The sequence below is a fragment of the Lepisma saccharinum genome, chromosome 20 (genome assembly GCF_977018435.1).
Source record: "Lepisma saccharinum chromosome 20, izLepSacc3.1, whole genome shotgun sequence".
NCBI lineage: Eukaryota > Metazoa > Arthropoda > Insecta > Zygentoma > Lepismatidae > Lepisma > Lepisma saccharinum.
This window is the reverse complement of record NC_139248.1, coordinates 53,256,730-53,277,187: the sequence shown is the minus strand read 5'-3', so window position 1 is coordinate 53,277,187 and position 20,458 is coordinate 53,256,730. Positions and strand designations below refer to the sequence as shown.

The 20,458-nt window shown below is 37.4% G+C and overlaps 1 protein-coding gene across 12 annotated transcripts in view; it reads right to left on the bottom strand.

Annotated features, from left to right (window-relative positions):
• The window catches only part of lark (RNA-binding protein lark), a 94,616-nt gene extending 86,242 nt beyond the window's left edge, over positions 1 to 8,374 (bottom strand). For 4 of the 12 annotated variants that reach the window (XM_083141483.1, XM_083141481.1, XM_083141482.1 and 1 more), the window contains exon 1: positions 7,858 to 8,011. The gene's annotated coding sequence lies outside the window, so the exon portion shown is untranslated. Of the gene's footprint in view, positions 1 to 7,436; positions 7,458 to 7,743; positions 8,013 to 8,256 lie in introns of those variants that run through there. The other 8 variants (XM_083141479.1, XM_083141472.1, XM_083141480.1 and 5 more) reach the window with 6 other exon arrangements.
• Positions 8,375 to 20,458: the final 12,084 nt, after the last annotated feature.

Below are 20,458 nucleotides of genomic sequence, written 5' to 3'. Positions count from 1 at the left end.
TGGCACTAAGGAAGAAGGTACGTGGCAAGTTTTGACAAACGCAATACTATGTTTCTTCGTGGGTAATTAAGACAGTTTGAAGGTTTCGTTTGATTATCCTTTTTATGGAAAATTGCATATACGAGGTTTAAGTGTGCAAGTGAATAGTCACGAGTTTGGAACGACTTACAAGTCATTGCTAGCCGTGTTACATGCTAGTTGTCGGTAAGAATGCAAAAGGATTGTTTACATTGCAAGGATGGAAAACGTCGTCGATAGATTGCTACAGTGATAGCAAGTATTGGACATTTGCATGGAAGTGCACGGATCTACCCAAACTTGTTTTTTTGGTGACCCATTCTATTTCGTATGCCTCCCAATTGTACGAGAACGTTCGACGAGAGAATGAAGTGGAATGAAGCAGACAGTGACGTCACTAGCAAAGACTTCCAAGAAACTATCCTGATGGTGCACAAGGGCTACCAGGGAATCTAATAGTGAACGAGGTATGTACCCATTCAAACAGTGCAGTGATTGTGTTTTATTGACGTGGATAGCACAAAATGACAAGTAGTTGCGATTACATACGTTTGTCAAATGAACAAACTGCTAAAAATCACAAGATTGTAGTTTGTGTGTCGTAAGATGATAAATACTTAACAAATGAATAATCGGAGTTCTCCAAAAAATTGTATTTGATGCCTAGTTTAAATCTCTTGATAAATTAAATGAACATTTTTGCATGGAAAACTCAAAAAAGGCATCTGACCAGTAATGAAAGCCAAGTAAGCTAATAACCTCCATTATTTTAAACCTTTCATTAATTAAAGAGCATCAGTTGATTCAAATGAAGCTAGTTTCAAGTAACTTCATATTGGTGATTACGAAGCATTAAGCACAAACTACGCAAATGGATGTACCTTAATGGGAAGGTTAGGAGTAGGCTGCGTAGCTTTGAAAGTTTGAGGATTAATGAGAGAAGGAGAATAAGAGGGAAAGTAGAGAATAATGGCAAGAATAATGCATCTACATTAATGATAGCTCAAGGTAGCAAGTACATGAATGAATTAATGAAACCCAACCATCTAAATGTATATTGTAGACAAATAGAAGTTATATTTTTACGTGCTATCCATTGTGGGGTATTGTTGATATAATTAATTAGTTTACAGAGTACCCTTTTTGAAATTGCAAATTTGACGCTGTGCCATCAACAAGTTGTTTTCTAATTGTTACCTTTGTTAAAACCTTTACAAACAACAAATGTTACATAAAATGAAATTAGAATTTGTCGTTTGTTCATACAAGAATTCTTCTACAAAGATCTAATATTAGCGTTCATGATTTTCAATGGGTTTTCATTTGGACCTTAAAAGTAAAGTATTGGAAGCACAATACATGCATAGCATACATACATACATACATACATGAAGTATTTCTTGAGGGGGTTGTGAATTTTTGATTAAGAGAGATGCTTCGTCTGATTAATGTTAAATAATTGGTACTAACGAAGTTACTTCGTGGATTATCTAACGGTGTACGTGTTCAATTTTGCCTCATATTTATTTCCCGGTGTGGTTCTCTTGAGAGACTAAAGCGACACGTTACAATGTGTCACGTGCTTCCAAAGTAGCAACTTTAGTAATTACTGGGATATGGTATAGTTTTCTTGTCCACAGCCTTAAGCACGTATTCCCTTTGCTATAGAATAATCTACCCACCTAGGACATTACAATCCCTATCCAGGCAAAACTGCAAAATTTGACAAGTATCTACATTGAGTCAACTTTAAATGAACATAATTCTAGATGATCTAATTTAACAAAAGGTGTGTTCAGCATATTAGAGAAATTATCAGCGTATTCTGAGCAGTCTTTAATTATGGTAACTTTGTATTTGTTATAATTATTACATAAATTCACTTGTACTAACAAAAAAAAGCATGATGAAACATTAATCGATTTCTATGTGGTTTAGTGAATGATAAAATATGTGTGACACTCCTGAAATAACTGGTTCTAATTTTTTTGTATCAATGATGGCTACTTTTGTAATTATTACATAACTGCAGCTACAAAAACAACAAAGGAAGCACACATTCAAAAAACAAAGTGTTTCCTTGAATTTTTCTGAGCCCCTCCCCATTTCAGGCAAGTAAGTATCTCGCATAGGACAGGTAAACTAGTCACGTACATGCCTCCAAAAGAATGAACTAAATGTTAGCATGGATGAACATGATGTGAAAGCATGTTCAGGAAGTTTATACGGTATGTTTAAAAATCTTTGAATAGCGAATATATTATAATGACAGACTTAAGATTATCTATCAGCTACTATCGGTTATCAGACAAGTCACTATCAGGTATAAGACAGTCACGGACTCAATGCAGAAGTGTCCATGACTGGGCAAAGAAATTGAAGCAGAAAAATGATCGTGGCAAATTATGTGTTGCCTGGATAAAGTCTCATCTACCCTGTGCCAGTATTGAGGTGGTGACAGCATTCTCAAACTTCAACCACAGTGCATTATTGGGCATTGGGTGGGCTTTTGTTTTCAAGCCCACTATATGCACAAATAAGTTAATTGGGACTGGGCCTACAGTTTAGAGCGCAATCCAAACCACTATGCACATTTACTTTTGTATCACAATCAGGACCCCTTTATTACCTATGCCCAACTTACCCCAACCACCTTTTCAATATCAAGGTACTTTCTGACAATAGAAGTAACAACAGAGTTTGCTTAAATATTTTCAATCGGTGTACCGGCAGGATGATGAAAAAATAAGATGCTGAATATTCAATCTTACAGTGAAATCAATAAAATAAACTATCAGATATTAGTCTTAAAGAAATCAAAGATGCCATAAAAACTCTTAAACCGAAAAAATCAAATTCAATGTTACAATTGTGTCAAACCTACTTAATAAACTGCAAACAGTACGTCACGTTTCAGGGCAATACTTCCGATGAATTTGAAGCTACATCCGGAGTTCTCCAAGGTTCTAACCTCGGTCCCTTATTCTTTCTCATGTACATAAATGATCTTCACGAACACCTAAATCAATCGGGTAAATTACTTTTTGCGAACAATTTAAAAATATACAAAAGAATTTGCAGTTACAGTGGCTGCACCGAGTTACAAGCAGACATAAACAGTCTTGTGGAATGGTGCGAAACCAACAAACTAATCTTAAACAGCGAAAAATGTTACCAAATGGCATATACTCGAAACACTGCATCAATAAAATATGGATATTGTACAAATAAACAAAAATTATAACGGGTTGAAACAATCAAAGATCTAGGAGTTCTGTTTGATTCTCTAAACTTACATTTCACAGGCATGTTAACTTCATAACAAACAAGGCTTACAGACTTCTGGGATTTATAATGCGTACATGCAGTGTGTTCAAAATTCTTGGAAGCTTAATGATGCTCTATAATGCTTACGTTAGAGCAAAAATTGAACACACAAGCATAGTGTGGCACCCTCAAACCCAGTAAGATATAAAGAAAATAGAACAAACCCAAAGTAAATTCTTAAAGACACCCAAAGTACAAACTCCTCAAATGGAATCCCGTGCTCTGTCTATATACATTGATCTGTACAATAAATCAATAATGTTATAACAAATTATTGTATAATGAACGTGATAAATGGGTAATATACCTGTTGCCTTCAATTTCTGAAATAAATAAATAAAATATTCCAGTTAAAAGTAACAATTGTACTTCTGTACTGACCATTATTTTTCAACTAATAGCACTCTTGCTAAAAAGACAATGTTAGGAAATTTCAATATATAAATTAGGCTAGTAGAGAGATTCAAAAATAATGAAACAACAGGGAAGGAGCAAAATGAAACCTAAGAAATTATTAAAATGCAAAATTGCAAAAATATTGAAAATTACCTAAAGCCACACAACTTGAAAATGCACAATAACAACCATATCAGGTTCTAACTGAAGGAAAACTGACCAATATCAGGTTTGGCATTTTCTTCAAGGTCCAGAAAAAGAGATAATTTTTTTCTTCATCAACTTCTATACCCTAGCTATGAGTGTGTGTAGTATGTTACAAAATGTTAACCATGTGTTGATTGCTATGTTAACAAGAATATATCTTTTGTGTCTAAGTGCACAGATTTAAAAATTGAAAAGATACTTTGGAAGCTACAGAAGGAAAGTAATGGTGACCACATTCTTATTTGAAAAAAGACATAAATCTGACTGCCAGAAACTTTTGATCGAGGCTCGAATGTTAATTCCACAACTCCAAATAGTATTTATCTTAGTGTGATCAATGAAACACCTTAAGCCTCTAAATCAGGTACAGTGGGTACTCTCCAATAATGCAGAAAAAGTATTGTGTAAAATACGATAGTCGAAGGTAAGGAAAGGAAGCACAACCTTCATGTTAAGTTGAACATTTGTGTTGTAGTTTCCACCATCTTTTTTTCCTGCATACTATAGATCACTTTCAAAAATATTACATCCTCTCTCCAAAAGGAAACATTAAAAAAAAATGTGCAAGTACTACACAAGCACAGCAGTTACTAGAGCAAGTAAGCTAAAAGATTTGGATATCAATCAAACTGAACATTACTGTGCCTGTTTGAGACTTGTTACTGTCAATCTTAATCAACAATTCTTCAATCTTAACCTTACAGGCAAGAAAAAATATAAATTTGATGTCACTCCCTTTCAATGGATCACTCTACTCAATGTTAAAGTACTGTGCAGGCTTCATGCTTTTTAATTAACACTAGCAATTTTTAACATTTCCATGTGTTACGTGCAAGAAAATTATAAATTTCACGAGTAGCGCAAATGATATGAAATAAAATCAATAACTGTACTTAAAATAAGGGTAACATTATAGTACAGGGGAGATGGATTTCTTCAATTTTACAGGAGGAAGTACTTACGGAAATCATTTTCTGTAGCGTTGTGGAAGTTCGTGAATGTACTTTTGATCCATTTTCATGCGAATAGATATTGTTTTCTGCGAAAATTTCTATCCGACTCGCTGTTTCTGCTGCCCCCTTTTGCTTTCTGCATGAGAGCACAATGTTCCGTCTGTTAAGATAACATAACCCCATAGTCAGTGTTTGAAACTCACAGTGTTTTCACTAGAACGTGACGTGTTGAGTATTTTTTTTTTATTTTTAACAATGCTTGCCTAACCTACTTTACGGAAAATGGTTTGTGGGGCTAACGTGAATGGTTTTTGGTGCTAACGTCAATGGTTTGCGAGGTATTAACATAATTTCAAATCTGGGCACGAAAGTAGGTATTTTCCGATGAACGAGGTTGCAACACTGCATAAACCGACAAAACACTCACACAAAGCACCCTGAACCAGTACGCTATCGCCCGCCATACTGTGTTACAGAATTGAAATAACAAGCAACAGTAAGTACTCGTAAATGTAAAAAATAGACATTATCTTAGTTAGAAATGCATTATTTCACCTTACGAAATGTTCCGCATTCCAAAATAGTACGTTAGCAATGTAAAAAGTGCGAAATATGATTTATAGGTGTCTCCCCCATACTATAATAGTACCACATAATGTAACTACTCTGTACAATATTTCAATACTATTTACATCCTCCTCTTGGTATAGTGTTAACACTGTCGCTATGTAATCAAGTGGACCCAGGTTTGATTTCCAGAGAATACACATAATGCAGTATTTCTGATTCCACTTTAAACAATGGTTCGCAATTATTTTGCAATTTCTAGAAGTTTCCAACAACTTTTAACTTCAGATTCGTGATTAGGAGGCCTCAATTAGAGAGTATGCCAAATATAAAGAAAATCTAAGAGGGGTCCGGTCATCTAAGTCGTTCCCTTAAAAATGATATTTCTACACTTGTTTAGTAACATAGCTTGGGCATAAAAAGTTACACACTATGTGAGATAACGATTGTATATGTCGGAGGCGGATTTCTTCAAATGTACAGGAGAAAAGACGAGAAAGTACTTACGGAATTGCGTTCTTGAGGACTTTCGGAAGCCGGGGAAACTGTTTTTTCGAATCGTGCAACTTATTTGGCCTGTAAGTAAGGTATTTTAAGTGATTCATGCATCTCCGTTGTACGATAGCTCATGACGCCAATACCGTCGACTACGTGAATCAAATGTTCCGTGCGTTCGATTATGTAACCCCCTGTCAGTGTAGCAACCACGCGGTAGTTTTACAAGATGATGTGTGAGCAGGTTTTTTTTATTCCAATTTAAGTTAAGACTCTAGTTTAAGTCCTTTTCCTAAGGAATACGTGTCATATATCGTTGGAAAGCTTATTTTATAAGGAATTCAACAACGTAAATCCCAAAGCGAGGAAAAATTTCCTGAAGGAGTAAATCGAGAAAAACCGATGTTGTCCGGATATGCGTAATTGAACGTACTGAGGAATTTTTTAGATGATGAAGCACATATTTAGGGGTGAAATGAGTGCTAATGGAACCTAACCTCGTAGGCATACCTCGACCCCGTGAATGGATAGTGGGGCTATCGTGAACAGAAAGTGTAAAAAGGAAAAGGTACTTACCAGAAGAGATGCCGGGTGCCGCACCACGATTGCAAAGAAGTAATCACCATGCAGATAAGGACGTAAAGTAGAGTCTAGCCTCAATTTTCGCTTAAAAACCTTTTGTGAATAGTTTGTGCAGCATTTATCGGTTCATAAGTTTGGAAACACTGCACATCAGCTGCCGATATACAACGTGAGTCAAGATTTGCCCGCCGAATTAGCAACGACCAATAAATGATTATAATGTTAAAAATAACGCTTTTTTCATGGAAAAAAGTTATCCCAGCTTGAAAAATGTTCCGGTATGCATATGAGGTAAGTAGAAATGATTTTTATGAAAATAACCGAGTTTAATGTGTCTCCGGCTCATACAACTGGTAACGAAATATACATGACCCTCCATCAAAAACTACATTTATACGGTGCGATTATACACAAAACAGACATGGCTCTTGGCTCATAAACACATGTCAGTATGAAACGTCATTCCAGTAATGTTCGAATGAGAAGCCACATACAAAGAACAAGACAACTCATATTTGCACACATGATCATGTGAAATTTGAGTACTTGCACTTTTTTTTTTTTGCCATACCGGCAAATCTATCGCACTGCCGACAAGGAGCATCTGATCATATGAAATTAGTTATTTGTATATTTGCCATGCCGGCATATCCCAAACGAAATTATTACTTTCACAGAGTTTCGAGGCAACATATCACAAGACTAAGTTGACTATGCACTAATTCGAAACGAAAAATCGTCATGTTAGTATTTTCCTTTGATATCTCAACATTAATTTCTCACAATTAGCATAATACGGTTGAACATGTCTTTTGCCTACTTACATACTTTACTGCTATTACAGTATGCGCACAAAAATCAAACATGGTTAGAAAACAAAATAACATTTACCGGAACGACTGAATAAATCGTAGTATGCAGGCACTCCTACGAGATAATGGTGGACAACACGAGGCGGCCAATGTAGTTCATTCAACAAGCAAATAATATACATACATATAAAGAGAGCGTTCTACACTTATGAAGCACCTATGAATGATGCAATTCACGTTTTATCTTTCTTATTCACAACTATTGAAGACTGGCCACCTACTACATATATGCCGGGGTTGAAATTAACACCGGCAATACAGATACTATTGATTGGTCAACAACAACAAAATACGAAATATTACTTTGAAATACTAGCACAGCATACCTTAGAAATGATTAGTGTACAATAACTCACAATAATGTATCAAAATATATCGTGAAACGTTAAAACATAGCAGCCAAAATTATCACTTTTTACCTTATAGGTTATCGTACTCACCGATATGGCGGCTTCCCAACGAAGTACAACGTGCCGCCGACAGATGACGGGTAAACGACATGTGCAGCTACTATCGTAAGTACACACTATTCTACAATCCTTGTTTGAGTTGACAATGCAAAATTAGACTTAAAAATATGTTGACAATATCGTAAGCTGAATCGCAAAAACCAAATAAAATTAAGTTTGTACATATATACTACAAATAAAGTGATGCTGTAAATACTCAAAAACACAAACTTACATTCTTGTTCCACAGGGGTGTAGGATTACTTCGGGCATCATATTTTCACAACTCGCTTGCCTAGACATCCGCCTGTATTTCATTATGAATGTGTTATCACTATCATATAACAAAACAATAATTATTATTTTCAACATTACCACTAAAAATCTTACCTGTTATCTCTCTTTTTCTTCGGTGTCACTCGGAACTTGACGTACTCCCCTTATCATTCAATTTCGCAAGTTCTTGAGTCATACAAAAAAAAAACATTAAAAAAAATCCAACAATTTTGCCAGTGCATTCGAATCAAAAATCATTTTCGGCAACACCTGAAAATGCTATAGTGTCATACTTCGCAGCAATAAGTAGCTGCTCTTACTACAAAACAGATTTTAAGAGTTTATTTTCTCTGTGGAAAAACTCCTGTCAGGGAAAAACAACCAACCGGCTGCGCCAAAAGTTTTCGACCGGGTGGGTAGAAGTTGCAGGGACGGCGCAAAGGGTGGGCAACCACATACAAGAAGCAAATGTAAATACAGGCCCGTAGCTAGAGAGGAGCCTGTGAAAATTCAGAATACATTCCTACCTGGAATTCTCACACTAATCTTTACAATTATATTCAGTATTACCCAGGCAGGGGCCAGGGGGGCTGAGCCCTTCCTGCCACTGCCATCAGCCGCCTTACATTAGGTAAACTATTTTGCATAATTTGTTTGCAGTGAAGAGTGAAAATGTAGACAACTCACAACATTAAGGATAAATTCACAGAATATGAACAGTATAGCTATATTACATTCCCTCATTTTGTTTATGAGGAGAAGTAGCTGCAAGTATTTAGAATATGGCCGAGTCTGGTGCCACGCACGTGTCAGCAGTAAGAATAAGCGTCAAATTTGCTGCTAGGAGGATGATAAGGACGAGAGAAATGCAAGTTTATGATTAGTGGGAATGAATGTACAGGTACTTTAGAAAGCATTTAGCGATATTATTTTAATGCTAACAGAACTTAACCTAACTACGAGAGCATTTAGGTATATTATTAGAAGAATGCTAAGGGACCTAATCTTAAAACATTTTGTGAAAGTAATCGCTACAACCTCACAGTATGTGTTACAAACGTAATCGCACATATAGCATGATGAAATCACGATAAAACAAAGACCGAGTCTGCTCCAACACGCATCTTTTTTGAGGTTCCAGCAGAAAAAGAACGTGGCAGCAGACACTACCTTAGAACTCTAAACTTCAGAACGTTCTTTCATAGAGGAGCTTCTTTATCTGTACTTTCACTGTCCCTGTTGCAACCTCCCGTTTAGACAGAAATCTGTGACTTTCATGTCATCATGCAAGTTCCCTCCGCATCTGCGTCAAAGGTCAACAACAGCTCCCAAGTTTTGGGAAGGAAGGGGAGTTTAATTGCTTCGGCTGAGGGTGGAATATACTGTAGGCGCTGTAATTAAATATTGTGCGTTTTTTGTGTGTGATATACATATCTGCATCATCTAAAATAGCATGGGGTGTGTAAGGGATAATTTTAATATCGGTCAATTAACACTTCAAGAGATGTTTTAAAAGATGTAGAAAAATGTAGTATTTGTGTAATATATGATATTTATAAATGAATGAGCGCCCCCCCCACACACACATAATTTACCTTAATTTAATATTTTTTTTAAAAAATGGACTTGATTTACAAAGCACCCCCTGATAACCCGTGAGCCCCCTGGAGATCAATTCTAGCTACGGGCCTGGTATTACCACAGTGATGAAATCATCCTGGACGGAGGGAGTTAGAGAGGGCTGAAGCGGAGCCTCCGAGAGAGGTACTATACACGGACCTCACCAGGGGTGTGCGCGATCCCTAAAAGTCTGGACCGGGATAGGGGAAAAAATTCCCGTCCCGATCCCGACTTCGGGAAATGACTTCCCGGGCAGTCGGGAAATACCGAATGGCCATTTTAAAAAGTCGTTAATTTTTTACTTTTTCTGCATTGTAAATTTCTGGAACTTACCGGAAATTGTTAGTTTTTTATTGCAAGAATGCAAAGACAATCAATTAATGTGAAAATAACGTGTAGAATTCGAGATTTTCAGAACTTCGAGAAATTTCAATCATTTCCCGTCCCGAAATTTTCCCGTCTCGAATGTCGGGATTGAAAAAATTTCCCGTCCCGACCAAATAATTCTGTGCCGAGTCTGCTGCCACGCACGTGTCAGCATTAAGAATAAGCGTCAAATTTGCTGCTGCCACGTAATTCGTCTGCTAAGAGGATGTTACAAATCTTAAGAACAGATTGAGACGAGAGGAATTCAAGTTTATGATTAGTGGGAATGAATGTGCAGGTAATTTAGAACCTTTTTATTTAGAAAGCATTTAGCGATATTATTTTAATGCTAACAGAACCTAACCTAACTACGAGGGCATTTAGGTTTATATTAGAAGAATGCTAAGGGACATAATCTTAAAACATTTTTTGTGAAAGTAATCGCTACAACTTCACAGTATGTGATTGTGATTGTGATTTGGTGTTTTAAGTCCACTTTATGCACAGTAAGGCTAATCGGGACTGGACCTACAGTTTTAAAGTGGGATCCGAACCACTTGTGCCTCCACCGGGTATCGAACCCGGGACCCCTCGATTACAAGGCAATGACGCTACCACTGCGCCATGTGGGAGGCCCTTCACAGTATGTGTTACAGACGTAATTGCATACATAGCATGATGAAACACGATAAGACAAAGACCGAGTCTGCTGCCACGCGCATCTTTTTTGAGGTTCCAGCAGAAAAAGAACATGGCAGCCAGTAGCGTGCCCAGAATTTTCGAAAGGGAGGGGTTATAAGTAGTTTTTCTTGGTAGTCAGCCTTCATTTTGTCATATTTGCCTACCTTTGACGTTTTTTCTTTTAGGAATGCTGGCCCAAAGGGGGGGGGTAATAACCCCCACCAACCCCCCCTTGGGGACGCCACTGGTGGCAGCAGACACTGCCATAATTCTGTCCCGCACACCCCTCGGCCTCACACCCAGTTGAGGTTTCCCGAGGAACAATCTCCCAATATTTTCAAGTCAGGTCTGGCAACACTGCCCCGAGCCCCAAGAACGTGGGGAAGATGCGCGAACGATTTTGGCATAGGCCTAAAGGTACCTAAAGGTTCTTATCATTGTGGTCAATATATACAAACACGCAGTCATAACTTTTTACTGGCCGGTTTTTCAATGTTCAGTTAAGGTTCATGTTAGCACGTAACTGGTTTTTCAATGTACAGTTAGCTCGTAACTGGAAATCTGGTGACGATTATCTTTACTGGTACTTCTTCTTGCAGTTACCAGCCTAACTGGCAGTGGCGAAGCGTAGAGTTCCTAGCAGGGTAGGCACAGAAGTGCGATAATTTCCATTAGTTGCTTAAATCTGTAAAAAGAAAGGGAGGGGGGGCTATGTCATGGAGAGTGGTTCAATGTCTCTCCAGACCGCTTCTTTACTTGGCAGTGGCATGACGTTTTCAAAAGTGTTGTTACCGGCCATCAGCACGATAATTGTGTCTTAGACGTTCTCCCCCACCCACCAGATGTCATCGATCTAGATTTTTGTTCACTTCTGTTTTTTGTTTGTTTGTATTTTTTCAACCCCTGATTTATGCACACACCTCCAGAAAGAACTACCAATCATGAGACATTGCGAAAATCCAACGAATAGTGCTCGAGCCCTGTTGTCAATTCTTCATCACTTTTTTCTAAATTTATTTATTTATTTTGCAATTTTGACGTTTGTGCCGTGAGCAGACGACAGAATTCCGCACTTTCAGCGACTGTCAGTTTGGTATGTTCTATTGCTGCCAACTTAGTTTTTGTAGCAAGACTTCCTCGCACCGAGGAAAACACCATTGTTATCTGTTGTCTAACTAAAGGAATGGTTGTAGTTAATTCCAGTCTTGGCTTTCTAGATAAATGAATTTCTGACACCTGTATGTGCAAGTAAACATAATTTAAATTTTGAATATTTTCGTCTCATTTGTTCTGATCTATGCTAATCGTGACGATGAGAATGTATGGAGAATGAATTAAAGATGACCAGGAAACATTGACATGACCACAATTAGGTCACCTGGCTTCGTAACGTGTTAGGATGACGACTACGGGGCTTTCAAGAAAAAAACATAAGTAAAGGTGACCTCTCTCATTCAGTGTGTATACTTCGCATCCTAGTTTGTTCTACCCCTTGTGTTTGTAGACACCCTTACGTGATAACAGAACATAGGATCCTCGTTTGGGACCCGGCAACACGACAGGTTACTATGTAACATATAAACAGGTTATAATAAATGTAGTTGCTTGAGAGAATAAAATCCCAATTTTAGGCGCAATTTAGTTCTTTTCTGCCAATCCAATGTGACAACACTGGCATGTTCCGCCAGACCTGAAACAGACATGGCCCGCGCAATAACCCCATAACCCTCTTTGTCCTAAACCCAAAAAAAGTCTTCCCTTGCATTGTACTTTATTTGGCCGCCCTCTTCTCTTGTTATCCCTTCAGGGTAAACGAAACTGCCTACCTCTTCGCTTGTGTCGGCTGCATAAAAAAAATATCTGCTTGTAATATTTATTCAACGACAGTGTTAACGCATTAAATAACGTTTCAACAACTTTGAATTTTTAAAAATATTTTGCTGTCACTTGCCACTGCTACTTGCAAAGGAAAATATACTTGAAAACATTTTAGAAATGATTGTTATAAGAAGGAAACATGAAAGACCAAAAGTGGGTCCTACCTTACCGATGATTACTTCTTCACTCAATTAAGAACTCGATTGTTCTTGTTCTTGCATAAATCTGATCGCTGCACACGACACCAATCAAAAACAAAGCTCTACCGCCACGAACCTCGCGCTCCGAGTCAAGCGCCAAGCTCCCTTCTAGCGTCGTGAGCAGGAGGCAAGTTTTCCCAGAGGGTGAACGAGAGGGGAATCCCCGTTTACGATAAAAATAAATTATTCTATTCCCAGTGAAAGTAAAACTACTTTGTAAATATAAAGCGTAACTATCATTTTAATTTACGTAATTTGGTATGAAGACTTACTTTACAAATATAAGTTCTTTGGACTTTCTGTTTACGCTACGGTGTTGGGTGAATCGACAAGACCATCAGCACTCTGACCAGAAAACGAAGTCAGAACTACAGTACTCCGTAATTTTCAATTTCACTTACACTTGTCGATGAAAGGAAGGAAAACCTAAGTTTCTTACAAAATATGGAGAATGTACAATGAAATAGAAGTCTCTCTGCACGAACACAGGCTAATGTTTATAAAAAATGCCGGTACACCACAAATTTCCAACCCTGGCGGAAATGCAGTGTTGCTGATATGCTGTTCGTCCTAGTGGGTAACACCGGGAGGCCGGCCTCAGGAGCGCGTTATAAGTAGGGAACGGAACTTTATGTGCTAAAAAACTCAGAAATATTTATTTTTTATGTGTCATAAATGTTGAAAATATGTGATAAAAACAGGAAAATATGTGATAAAAATGAAAAACATTTGGTAACAAAAACAAAATATTACATGCATTTTAAACACCTAAAATCAGTTTCTAAATGCTTACCTCTTAGCGAGCTATTTTTTGGAAGAGTTGCAGTGAATCACCATAGTTTTCTCCAAATTCTCCATTGTAAATCTGTGGCGATTATCTCTAAACAGCATCTTATATTGTGAGAAAGATCGCTCCACGTCACAAGAAACAATTCTTGCATATTTGAAGCACGAAATGTCACTAACGCTGAAGTTTTCCAAAGCTTCTTCTTCCTCTACTTCACCTTCCAAAACACGTGCAATTTGGCACAAAGTTTGAAAACCTTGGTTTTTCCCAAAAATTTCCGTATATTTAGACATTAGCACTTGTGAGTTAGATCCAGTGAGTTCTTTCAGTTTCGTTTCTACTATACGGACTTCACCCACGGAAGCTGCCAAAGTGTTCGCGGACGATTCAAGCTTTCGTATGGAATTAGAGAGAAAGGATAGGTTTGTTGAGATGTATGTCAATTCGACTTTTAAGACTGTATATCATGGAAAGGCCTTTTCCGAATTTGCCTTCCTTTTGCCGATAGAGCGCGCACAGCGTCTACACCACCAGATGTTTTGTCCAGGCCCGCTTCGCGAGGCTCCTCAAGAACACGCCTCCTCCGGTACACGGGCAGTTAGTGATTGACAGGTCGTAAAACCCTTGTCATTTCTTTCCTCAGACATGTCCTTTGCTGTTCGGGTCTTCACTGCCAAAAGCTGATCTTACCATTTCGTGTCAAAATTCCAGACGATAATATAGAGTCCTGCAGCAACAATATGTGGCTTGTAACATACATAATTGTGAAAGCTTCTTCTCTTCAACGAATAAGGAGTCCCAGTAGTCTATTATTGACCTCCGGGGCGAAGTAGTTAGCGCAGCGCGCTTCGACAGCAGGGTCCCGGGTTCGAATCCCGAGTAAGACATGGATGTTTATGTTCTGAATGTGAATGTGAAAAAATGTGGAACTGAGTAAAAACTGATATATGAGAAAAGCAGAGAAAATATGACATCGGACTGCCACGTAGTAAACCCAGGTTCGATTCTCAGTGTGAATGATTTCAAGCGGAAAATTTTCCAACATTATCCTTGCATAAAACCAACACTGTGAATGTATTTGATCTATTTTTATAAAACTTTCACTGATACGCAATATATGCACTAATTTAATAAAACTTGCATATTTTAATTAATATTAGGTCTAAGGCAAAATATGGTTATTTAATACCATGTTTTCCAAAAAGATAATAATTAACAAAATGGTCAACTTTTTCTATTTATATATATTTTTGTTGTTGTAACCCCAATGCAAGGGTAGTATTTTCCTAAACTTGATTTCGTTTAAAAACTGCAGCCATGTTTGACTTATGATTTGCGGCATTTTTAGCCTTTGTAGACAGTTGCGGTAATTATGATAACTCATCTAGCTTGGGTAAAGAAACATTGTTTTCAGTTCATTTCAAGCTACATTGTATGTTTCGTGTATTTTTTCAACATATTGATTTTGACCAAAATTCAAAGTTTAGGACCTTTTTTTTAGGGAAGTTATGTAATATCAGAGTATTTCGACTGAATTACTGTTATACCTCTTTGATCGTTTCTTGATTCTCTTTTCCAAAATTTTGAGCCCAGATGTCTCCGATGGGGGAGCTAAAAAAAATTATATTTACAGCGTAAGGATTACTCTATGACAGGTACCTGTGAAACAAAATTTCCAGATTGATATTTCATGGATAACAAACCTACCACAGGGGAGGGATTGTTCAAAAACAGGCATTTTACATTATTATTTACAAAGAAATGTTTGCTTTTTAATAATCATGTAATTAGAATTATTGTATTTATTAATTACATCATGCGAATGGCGTAATAAGTCCGTTAGTAGCGTTACGAATTAAATTTTCCTTTTTCTTTATCTCATTAGTTATGAAGAACTTCATCCCGGCTCGACAAATGTCACAAGGTCTTTCAAACTAAAAAAAAATAGACTGCTTTATGCCAAATTTAAGTCAGATTAAGTGCCAGTAAGCAGTTTTTACCTGTTTAGACCACTACTTCAACTGCGACATTTGTCCGAACGGGAAGTTCACCGATTCTGGCCTATGTTAACTTATTCTTTATAGAATTACAACAAAATGGGTTGCTTTGTTATTTTATTGTAATTTTGAAAAATCCAATTATGTATAAAAATATGTTTTGTTACTTAAATTAGCTACTTGTATTTGAAAGATATTGGTAAAGACACCCACCTGCATTATGCAATGTGTTTTGAAGGCATATTGGTGGGTGGGTGGTGGTGGCTCTCTACATATTCATAGTCTCGGTTATTTATAGAGGCGATGCAGATCGTCTCTATGCTCCCACGAAGTTGTATAGTAGAGTCCCTTGTACGTAGATGCACCTCATGCAGTGGGAGAGCCCACTTTCCTCACCCTCTCCTCCGGGAATCGAACGGCAGTCAAGCTCTCCTATCGACTGTCTTTATTCTCCAAAAAATAATTTCCGAAATAAATTATGACCGATTTTGAATCAGGTGCAGCACAAACAACATTGGAGATATTGAATCGGTAGAGAAAACCCGATTTGCAGGTTGTAAACTTATATTGGCTCCCGAGCGTTCGTGTATATAAATACAACCTCCCCCCATTTTTTTATAATTCTCTAGGCATTGAATTAATAATGAAGGTTAGTATATTGAATCTTTCACCCGAAATTCATTATAAAATTTTATAATGAATTCTTAATGATTTATTTATTTGGTGTTTTAAGTCCACTTTATGCACAGTAAGGCTAATCGGGACTGGGCCAGGCATGGAACCCGGGATCCCTTGATTACAAGGCGACGACGCTACCAATTCGCCATCGAGGATGCTCAGTTTTTAATGGGGATGTAATTTAAATTACTAATATTACAAAAGGCTCCCCGCTATTTATTCCATCCTGTTTAATGATTACGAAAGATTGTTGTTTCAATTTAGCATGTAGAAGGATTCGAACAGGTGTACCAGCCAGATTATATCGGCGTTATCTTCCAACGTTTCGAGCACATACATAGCAACAACATCTCATCTCTGAAGATGAGAGCAATGTATACGATGGAAGCTAACGCTGATTTGACCTCCCCTGTTCAATTGACGTCGCCAGGTAAGCTACAACTCCTATGTAGAAGGGTGAAAATGCAAACGAGTTGGATGAGATAATTGAGGAAATTAATGAATTATAGCCTAAGTCTGATGAGATGGAGGCCAAAAAAAATGTACATATGAAGATAAAGTGCCTACTGGCAAGAGCTAAATAGAATAAGATATTAGATGGAAAATACAAAAATTGATTTAGTAATAATTAGAGGTTATTGTAAGCGTAAAAAATTGATGAATGAAAAAATATGTTTTGATATGTTTAATAAGTTTTGATTAGGGTGCGGATTTATAGGCAATTTTTTCTATCTCTCTCTCTCTCTCTCTCTCTCTCTCTCTCTCTCTCTCTCTATATATATATATATATATATATATATATATATATCATTACATATGTTTTGTGACTGCTGTTTGTCTACTAACTATTCATACTGTGCTTCAAAAGCTTACTTTTAGGGATACTTCATAACGAAGCAACACGTGTCTCTTGGTAACTGGCTCTCAGTAATAAACGCAATCAACCATTCAGCTTGTGTTGTCTGTTGCTTGTGTGTCCCTCGGACTGAGTTCTTTTTCATACCGTGCATCGTGTCGCCCTGGCCTGTTGTTCGCTCATGCACAGTGAATATTTTGCTTTAGACGGTGTGAAATATCCGTGTCGCTTGATTGAACGCAGGTTTGTGTGACATGTTATCCTACAACTGTGTGAAACGTGACAGGAACTGTTAATTTAAAGGAATGACATTTCTCTTTATACATTGCATGAAATGAAACTGTGTATTTTCAAAATATCTGCATGTAATATTTCAGATTCTTGAAATTACTAAAGGACAGGGGTTCGAAGCTGAGAGCTTGAGTATAAATTCCTCGTAAGTTGGGGTAGTTGAAGTGTTGGTTTAATAGGGTTGGCATGGATCTCAGGATACCAATAATATAATTTTGAGAATAGCCTGCACTGCCCTTCCTTACCTTAGTGATAGTAGACGAACGTTGATTGGATTGTTCTCTAGATGAACGAGTATCTTTTTATCTTCGTATATTAAAAACAACTATATTCAAGGTCTGGTGCTCAAATTTGCTGCAGATCGGAAGTATTCTTGTGGGAAATAAATATTTACAGTCTAACTCATAAACAGTGGGTGGATTTTCTTTACACCTACCATGAGATGGGTTGATGCCCCGACTACTGGAGAGGGATAGAGTAGTTTCTAGGAACGCAAACCCTTTCCGAAAATAAAATGGTCGCTACGCTGCGCCGCTGTTATTGTTGTTACTTTTATGACAGTTTTGCCATTCGCCGGCTTTACTGATCTTCAAATTTAACAAGTATTATTTATATATTTTATTCAATTTCTGTTATTTAGCGTCATTTTTTAGCCAACATCGGCTAATCGCGATGATGATGAAGGGACGCCACCAAGGTCTAGTATATTATTGTTGCTGTTGTTTCATTTACTGAGTTTTAATTGTTTCATCATTTCACAATTTGTAATATGTAAATATTAAAAACCATTGCATAAGAAGAAAGTATAAAATGTCGGTGCTTAGTAGTGCGGGGAAAGGGAGGCATCAAACCCCAATCCTGCCCAGGGACTGATCTATGGGGCTGGCGTCTTGTTTCAACTCTTAGAACCTCGGAAAACTGAATTCGCCTGAATATGTGAAATGAATGCGCACAGGTTCACAGTTGACACTTACGATTTATCTTTATGATTGTAATTTCGATTATGATAATCTGTAAATAATGAAGTTGATAAATAACGTTCAGGTATGTTTGAAGTAGTCGAGACCGAGAGTATGAAATACTAATTTAAAAAAAATGAAACCTGCAGAAATGAGGTAAAGGCGAGGAAGAAGAAAGATCATCCGTGTTAGATGTAGTGAAACAGCAGTATTTGTTGGTGTTTACCATAAATGTGGAAGTACTGCGCAATTAACATAAAATTTCTTGCCCGATCATTTAGCCGTACCATAGAAGTGTACCATTAAAATTCCTTTGAATTATTATTACTTTTCAAACAATGTATCTATATTTATTTATTTATTTCGTCTTCTTTTACATGGCGAAGTTAAGACTGTGGAGCCTTTTCTTCCACTTGACCATGTTTACAAAAAAAAATGAATGTCAAATAATTAAAATATTGAAAAATAAAAATATATATTAAAATTACAGAGAAATAAGAAATACAAAGAAAAAATACATACAAGAATGGTAATCTAACCTATAGATACGGGCACACACACTCACACTCACACATACAATGCTGTGCAAATTAATGCGGACAAAGAGAGAAAAATCACCCTTCCACAGTTCTCCACGATTTATGGGAGTTAATCGAATAAATACGTAACATAAACTTATACTAGTAGTATCAGCTAACTGTTTGATGCGTACTTGATACTGTTTACAACAATTGCAACAATTGCAAGGTTTGAAGCATTTTTGTTGTTTCATTATTGTCGTTGTGGTACAATGCCAATTATTAACCAACAGACTTCTGTGAGTGCTTGGCTGTAGTAAACACGCTTTTGTTGTGCTCCGTGTTCCTACGTGTTTTCAGTATGGATATAACACCCAGAAAACGTTCTAGAATTATTACATTGAGTGAGAACACATCCATGACTGTGTGGCAAATCACTGAAGTGGCTGGTGTTGGGAAATCAGCGGCAACTGGTAGTTTTTCTCCAAAACGAAAAGGAAAGTGTGGTAGAAAACGTATTTCACAACTGTATACATAGCTACAGCTCGTCGGCTCACACATGAGAAGGAATAAATATCCTACCTCAAATTCTGGTTTGGCTCTATTTTAGAGACGGAGTCTCATACTCGATCTCGTGTCCCTAGGCCACGCAGGATCTGATCTCGTTCTTCAATGTAAATTAATATCTTTCTGATAAACTATGGTAGGTGTGGTGAATGCAAACACATAGTGACATTAGAAAATCATGCGCTTATTCATACCTGTATGCTACACTGGTTGTTCTCTGAATTAATTCATGTTAAAATGGCATTTGAAAATGATTAACTAATAGTTATTGTCAGCTTAAGAGCATATGTGCTAAAAAGGCTACACAAGTGGCTGCAAGGGTAAGGACCCTCTTAGTATCGATCACGTAAAATTTGAATATCAAAATATATTTATGTGAAGATGTGGTCCACCCAAATCTTTGACAGGTATCCAGTAGTTCTCCCACGTAAGAAAGTCTGGCGCTGTCACTGCTGTTTACCTATTAACTATTCAAAAGCTGCTTACTTTTAGGGATACTTCATATCGAAGCAACACGCGAAAAGCGACACGTGTCTCTTGGTAACTGGCTCTCAGTAATAAATGCTACCAACCATTCAGCTTGTGTTGTCTGTTGCTTGTGTGTCCCTCGGACTGAGTTCTTTTTCATACCGTGCATCGTGTCGCCCTGGCCTGTTGTTCGCTCATGCACAGTGAATATTTTGCTTTAGACGGCATGAAATATCCGTGTCGCTTGAGGATTTCACCAATTGAACGCAGGCTTGTATGACATGTTATTCTACAGCTGTGTGAAACGTTGCTGTTGATTGGATTGTTCTCTGGAGGTATGTGTCGCTTGTCACTTCGGTCTGCAGCTACATTGAGAAACGTTGCTGTTGACTGGCTCGTTCCGAAGCGACACGGGACATTCACATTAAGCAACAAGAGCCTATTCAGTTT